Genomic DNA, 8382 nt, shown 5'->3' on the forward strand with positions numbered 1-8382 from the left:
GACCAACACCCCATCTTGCATTATTCTACCTTTGAATGCAAATGCTTTTAATTTTAAACCTGAGATGATTCCATTGTTACCTTATTTTCATTGCATTGAATCTGAAAACCCATATTTGCATATTAAAGAGTTTGAAGAAGTGTGTTCCACATTCATGGATAGAACATGCACTGAGGAGGTAATAAGACTGAAATTGTTTCCATTTTCTTTAAAAGACGAGGCAAAAACCTAGTTCAATTCCTTAAGACCAAGATCCATTGGGACTTGGCAAGAAATGCAAACTAAGTTTTTAAATAAATTTTTTCCCATGCAAAGAACTAATGCTTTGAAAAGACAAATCATGAATTTTTGTCAAAAGGATGTGGAAACATTTTATCAGTGTTGGGAACGTGTCAAAGACCTCTTAAATGCATGTCCTCACTATGAGTATGAGAATTGGAGGGTCGTCAGTTTTTTCTATAAGGGGTTGCAACCAAAGATGAGGCAATTTGTAGAAACAATGTGCAATAGTGAGTTTTTCAATAAAGGGTTCGAAGAAGCTTTTGACTATTCTGATTATTTGGCTAAAAACACCCAAGCTTGGGATGTCTCTGATGTGTATGATAGATCCGAAAAGCAAAAATGTATTAGTCGGGGTGGTAAGTATCAATTGAAAGAAGTTGACGATTTGAATGCTAGGCTTGCATTGATGTCCAAAAGGTTAGATTCCATTGACCTTGAGAAAGTAAATGAAATGCATGTTTTCCTTTCATCTTCTGAAAAATGCAGCATATGTGAGGATCTAGGGCATGTGACTGATGCATGTCCAACTATTCATGCTCTTAAGGAAGTTTTGCTTGATCAATCTAACTCGGTGTATATGGTTTCTGAGATTTCTTCTAAACCTTATTCTGATACTTACGATGCAAGTTGGACGAGTCATCCAAATTTCATCTAGAAAAATGACCAAGTGGGGCCATCTCCACAGGAACAAAGTCAATACATTCCTTATGCAGCATCTGGCCAAGACTCGGGACCCTCTTACTTTGCAAATCAGCCTCCTCCAATGCAGAGAAGGGAAATGGGAGATCCCATACAGTAGCTAACTGTTAGCTTGCAACAGTTCATGGCAAGCAAAAATGTGAACAACTCTCAAACTTCTCAAGCCATCAACGAGATAAGCACCGATTTGACTAGGCTGAACACATTATTGAATGCATTGGAGATAGATGAATCCAAATTTCAAGCCCAGCCAGATACTCAAGTGTTGATTGCAATAGATGAATCTAAATTTCAAGCCCGACCAGATACTCAAGTGCAAATTGCAATCATGGAACCGTCATCCTCTATTGAAGCAAATGCCAATGATTGCAATGCCGAAGCACATCTCAGCAGTGGTAAGGTGACTGGTGCACCAGATGAAGAAGTTGAGCAGAATGGTGAGAGTTTAACCTTCAAGGAACCAAGTACAAATTTTAATGTTGATACTTCTGATTACGCGTCAAAACTGCGTAATTAGGCATCTTAACCTGGGCTTTACGATTTATATTTTTAATTAAATATCCAAAATTGTCCAATATTTCAATAAAGTGTCAAAATCATCATTCATGAACTTTATTGCACTATTTATGAAGTTTTGGTAATTTTTTGTTGTAGGAAAAATCTCGGAAATCAAAACCAACACCTGTTTGTATTTTATGCATAACTTTTCCGTTCGAGCTCCGATCGAGACGATTCAAATTTCTGGAGAAAGAGAAAATGATTATCTACAACTTTTGTGTTTTGAGTTTTGCAAGAAACAGGCTCTAGAAGAGTCAAACTTGCGATGAATAGAGAATGAAAAAAATAAAAAAATATAACAATTCGGGTTGGGTTGGACAATTCGGGTCGTGGCTTCACGGATCCTAGGGCAGCGCATCCCCCTCCCCTCTATATTTCCTTCTTCCTCTCCTTTCTAGAGACCAGCCTCACACACCACCCTCTCTGGCCCTCTTCTCTCCCTTTCTATTATCTTGTTTTTTTTTCTCTCCTGAAGCAATTTTTTTCCTTCTCATTCTCTGTCTTTTATTTCTCAGTCCTCTTTTCAATCTCTCCTTCATCCCCTGTTCTCTTCATCCCCCTCTCTAATTTCCTTTTCCTTCGTCTTTGTCTCCTAAACATCCCACCGATACCCACCACAGCAGCTAGCATCCACGCACCAGCTGCAGTTGCCAACCGGTAGAACAGAACAGCCACGGCCACTCCTGTGCCTTTCTGTTCTACTCTGACGGTACCAATTCCTTTGCTCTCGGCCTTCTGCACTAGAAAACCAGCCCTTCATCCTCAGCCCACAATCCCTCTAGCATCTCCAGCGCACAGCCGCTTCCAGCACCAACCACCCGAGGCTCCCTCCATAACAAAACAGAGCCCCAAGCTCCTCTGCACCAGACCATCCGGCTACTTCAGCAAGAACCCGAGGCCAGCTGCTGCAACCAGCTTCTTCACACCTCAGAGCACAGTAACCAGTCGAACCCAGCACCAGTAGCAGCAATCACCAGCGGTTCCTCCCTTGCTCCTCCTTCCAGCAGACCTCCTGCAACTCTCCTCCGTTCTCTCTCTCTCTCTGTTCTCTCTTATTTTCTTTTCTTTCTTTTATTTTCAAAATTGCAACTGAATATTTCTTTTCTTTTTATTTAGTTATTTATTAGAGTTTTTGAAAAACTTGTTTGAATGAGTGTTAAATAATTTTAATTTGTTTTAGTGAAGTTTAATTTTTATTTGTTTATGTTTCTCTTAATTAATGTTACCATTAGATTTGAAGAATTTAATTTAGTTTCTTTTATTTATTTATCGTTCCGTTTAGCTAGGGTCGGTTTTGTTAAAGTTCGTGTTTTACCGTATTCCATTATCGTTTGAATGTTCCTTTTTCATTGAAGTTTATGGTTGTGTTTAAATTGTGATTGAGGTTCAAGTTCGTGTTAAAGGTTCAATTTTTATTGTGTGCATTTGTGTTCGATCGAGTTTCCATTCCTGTGTGCTTTAATTCCATGATCAATGTTACCATTTTTAATTAGCACGTGGTTTGATGTTTCCTTAGGTAGATTAGAGTTTCCATCCTTACTCTTTAAATTGAAGCATGTTAGTTTTAGGACTTTAATTTAAGTTTTTGTTTAAATCTCCAAAATTTGGAAAATCCGAATCTGAACCGAGTTCAGTACCTTTTTAATTTCGATTGGAAGAACATAAAATCTAATATTAAAGTGCATTCCCTGAGGAGACGATCTAGCCCTTGGGCTTAATATTACACGACGTAACTCCTATACTTGGGATAGCTTCTGAGCTGCTCATTTTTCGAGTGAGTCAGCTTCTGAAAAACAAAAGGTAACAATTCTGAAAACTTTTCCTCAAAGGCTGGTTCTTAAAGAAGTATATTTCCTGGAAACTATACTAGATAAGGATCCTTTCTTGTTAAAACAAGAAAGGCAATTTGAAAATGTGTTGTCTGATATTGTGGAGAACATTGATTTATTCAGAGATCACTTCTGTGCAGATAACAAAATTGACTCATTGTGGCAACTCAAATTTGGAGACCCGTCAGTTCAATTTATAAATCTGCACCCACCAAACGAAATTCCTCCCGAGCCTCCTCCAGACACACTGTGATGTTTTTCTTTCCTTTGTTTTCATTTTGTTTCATTCTGTCTTATTTTCAGTTTATTGATAGGTACATTTTCCTTTAGTTCAGTTTTCCTTTTCCATTATTTCTCCACCCATGTACGCCCTACTTTTCCCATGCACAGTTTTTCTATTTCCCCTATACTTTCACATTGAGGACAATGTTCCATTTTAGTTGGGGGGGAGGGGGGGGTGAGCATTTGTATGTGACACTATGCACGTATACATACTGGGTTTTATATTTAAAAAAAAAAAAATCATCAAAAATCAAAAAGAAGGAAAGAAAGAAAGGAAGAGTAGTGAGGAATTACATTGAATTATGTCATGCTTAACACTGACTCGTACCTTTCACATACCTACATATAACCTAAGAACTACACACTTGAGTCATTTATGCATAGTTTCTCTTTATATGACTTCATAACTCCATGAAGAATTGATTGGTAGCATACTCGTGTTAAACTGACTATATAATTTCTTGTATTTACACAGTATCTCATGAGACTGAATAAACACATTCACATGATTCACTGCACTTAGGGTTTCCTTTGAGCACTAAGAGAACACCCGTTGCGACTATAACGCCTTGTGAGATATTCTTGAGCTATTTATCGTCCTTCTGAGTGTTAACATCACATTAGAGTTCATGGAACTCAATTCTCTTCTTTCTAGATGATTCTTTGTACACTAGTCTCTGTTTTTTATTTGCTAGCCTAGAGGTGACATCTAATGGGGAGATAGAAACCTAGTTCTTGTAGCCTACTCAATATGTGAAGGCTGAGCCACCTCTAGAGATAGACTTAGTTCATGGACCACTATTCGAACTCAATTCTCGTTGATGGTATGAAGATAACAAACAAAGTGTAATGATTGTATTAATTGATCAAGAAAAGACAGAAAATGAAGAATAAGCAGAAGAAAGAATAAGAAATAAAAATGCACGTGAAATGAAATGCTAATGCCCGCTCCATAGAAATATCACAAAAAGTCAAGGGCACGACACATGTTCTCCACGTACGAAGATTCTTCAACCGGTTAATGCCTCAGATGTATTCACGACAAGTTTGTAAATAAGTTGATCTAGGGTGGTCTCGGTTGGATATGGCGAGTAGGCGAGAAGATGCTAGGGTGAGGACCTGACACCTCATAGATAGGTTAGATCCTTCCCAGACTAGGCCACTCCATATACTTAGCATTTGTTCCTTTCAATATGTGGAATGTTTGATTACGACACTCGTCCTCACATATAACAAGTGAACTCATTTTCTTTGAGTGTTCTTGAGGGTATACCAATTAGGCCAAGTCAAAGCGACCGTTCTGTAGGTGTCCACTGGTATCCTAGGTGTATTGAGTCACACACATCACACAAACCTCGAGAGTTTACCTATTTATACTCGAACTTATATGACTGCATTAACTCTAAATTGTTCCGCTGATTAACTTTATGTGTGTATTGACTGTGAACGAGCTAGTGTGAAATTCAATTATTTTCTTGTATCTGAAATGGTATGGTTGTGTCGCATGTGCATTAATTTCATGTTCACTGGAGTTCATAGTTGTGGGCACTACCTAAAATTCATTCACGTCATTTGCTAGAAACTAGCAAAACGTTAGTTGGGGGGGTGTGATTACGCGCCAAAACTGCGTAATTAAGACTCTAAATCCGGGCATTATAGCTTTTATCTTTAATTAAATGTCTAATTATGTCCAATATTTTAACAAAGTGCCCTAATTATCATTTTTGAGTTTTATAGAACTATTTATGAATTTTTGGTAACTTTTTATCGCAGAAAAATTTTCGGGAGTCAAAACCAGCACCAGTTCGTAATTCATGCATATCTTTTTCGTCCGAGCTCCAATCAAGACTATTCAAATTTTTGGAGAAAAAGGAAAGGATTATCTACAACTTCCGTGTTTTGAATTTCGAGTGGAATGGGCTCCAAGAGGGTCAAAACAGGTTGTGTTCGTTGAGCAAAAAAAAAGAAAAAAAATATATATTAAAGTAATTGATGTGACCCAGCCATGCAGGCCCGGTCAGATCGTCCAAACTGATCCTTCACTCGGCTCCTCCAGGCGGGTATCACAAGGGCTCCCCCTTCCCTTCTCTATTTAAACTCTTTTTGTTCCCCTATTCAGGGTGTGCCTCCGTGCACCCTCTGTGCTCCCTCTCGTTCCCTCACCCTCTCTTATCTTCCACAGCCTCCCTCAAAATCCCCTCTGCAACTCTCCAGCTGCAATGGCCGTGAACTCCCACCCACAACCCCTGCTAGCCAACCGAACACCAATAGACATCCAGCCGAGAGACCTACTCCAGCCAGCACCAACAACCTCCTGTGAAGGCCACACCAGCATTAGACTTCTGCTGCAACAACCCTCCTTCCTCTGTTTCTCGGCCAGAAGCAACACTAGCCACCCCGAGCCACTCCACAGTAGCCTTCGACCACTTTAGCCGCAACCTCCATAACAGCAAACCAGCAACTGCTCCCCACAGCAACCCGAGGCTGCAGCAATCCACAGCCAAACCACCAGCCTCTGTTTCTTTTTTTCTCTCTCCTTTTCTTTTTCTTCTCTCTTCTTTTCTTCTCTTTTAATTGCATTGAATAATACATGTCTTTTTTTTTTTGTTTATTTACTAAAGCTATTGACCGGTAGAATTTGACTAAGTGTTAAGTGATTTTAATTTGTTTTATTGAAGTTTAATTTTTATTTATTTATGTTGCTATTAACTAATGTTAGTATTGGCTTTGAACAATTTAAATTTACTGTTTTTTTTTATTTTTCATTTTTTAGTTAGGATCGGTTTGATTAAAGTTCGTATTTTTCTTGTATTTCGTTATCATTCAAGCGTTAGGTTTGTTTTAATTTGTTGTCTTTCATTTTATTGATGCAATGAGCCACCGTGGAATTAATTTGACCCAAAAATTGTGCATTGCAAGCCTGAGTGGCTAAGTTCGTTAACTCGGGATGTGGGTCAATGTCGTTTGCATTCCATGGTTTATTAGTTATCCTATGATATTAGTGATAAACTTTTATTTGGTTGAAACCAAAAATTGAAGGCATCATTGATAAATCGCTGGCTCTTATTTCTTGTTTTGTTGTTAACGTTAGGCACATCAAAACCTTGATTTAATTTAGGATTTTCATCGACCAATTTTTACATGACAATCGGTTGATGCTTAATGAGAGTTTTTATTTTCTTCCGTTTGGATGTGGCCAATTTACTCGAGCTTTAGTAATAAAATCTCATCTTATTAATATATTGATTGGATTAACTAGTAGAGGAGTAAGGCCTAGGAAATTAGTAAACAGTGGAAGCAAATAGATGTTGAAACCGTAACCTGAGTGTTTGGTAAAATTGTTTAAACTAATCTGTTTATTTTTTGTCACGTTATTAGATTTACATTTTTGAAAAGTTGATAAAATTTCAGTCTCATTTTGATAGTTTACTCAAGCTCCTCTCATTTTGCTGATTGTTTTCAAAATCATAAAAGACAAAAAGACTTTCAAACCACATTTTACAACAACAAGATTTCATTAACCTTTCATAAATACTTTGATACTCAACAGTCCCTGTGGAATACGATCCTGGACTCATCCTTGATACAACTTGACACTTCTGCACTTGGAAGCACAACTCAGAACGAGTCAGTAAGTGATTATGGGGACTATTTTGTGCAACTGTGTGGGGACCTAGGATCAGTCAAAGGCCTTTTTAAGTTAGACCCAAAAATTCGGCGTCTGTCGACTGAAGGTCGACCGAAGGGTGCCTTAAAGTCATTTGGTCGCTATGGTCAATCTATGGCCATGTTGAGCTTACAATTACCTATATGCATGACATGCATAGATTATTACAGACAGATATAAATTATTATAGACCAATTAAAAAAATGAATGCAAATACAATAGAAAAATAAGACTTCATTCTTTCAATTCCTCCGACGCCATAAATGAAGGTTGATCTTCATAGTCCGTATGACTTGCTTAAGTTCCTACCAACAATGCATGCTAAGGATAAATCTGTTCAAGAAGCTCAGTGCACAGGTAAGAAACATTGGTTTTGTCATAATCAAAACGGGATCAGACTCATAGAGTCAACAACTTATCATCCACTAGCATGGGTACCATGCTTTCTAGCACAATCCATACATCAGGGTTTTCATTTTCACATTTACACATTCATAATTCAATATTCATATTTCAATGTTTACATTTCACTATTCACAATTCTGTATTCACATTGCAGTATTTGCATTGCAATATTCACATTTCAGTATTCACATTCCAACATTCACATTTTCATATTCTCATTGCAGTATTCACTTTGCAATATTCAAATTTCAATATTCCCAATTCAGTATTCGCAATAGGTTCTCATTTCATGTATTTTAACATTTCTCAGTATAAAACATATCGTTATTTCATACTGCCATATTTATCATAGAAATCATTTTTCCAATAACTTATCCATGTTACATATTTCATCATTTCTCAGAAAAATACTCTTCGATATATCACTTTTTCATTGTTTCTTAATAAAACAATTCTTTTACCATTAGAGTTTAGTATATAAACATCACTGGGTTTCTCTTATATTCTTTTTGGCATAAAAGCATTTCAATATATGTTTATCTCATATTCTCATAATTCACCATGCAATTCACACAACCCAGTTTCAAACATGTTCTCAGTATAACTCATATGCCACACAGTTTCGTCTGTTATTCATATCATAATATATACAATTAAAAT

The sequence above is a fragment of the Malania oleifera genome, chromosome 12 (assembly GCF_029873635.1).
Source record: "Malania oleifera isolate guangnan ecotype guangnan chromosome 12, ASM2987363v1, whole genome shotgun sequence".
Taxonomy (NCBI): Eukaryota; Viridiplantae; Streptophyta; class Magnoliopsida; order Santalales; family Ximeniaceae; genus Malania; species Malania oleifera.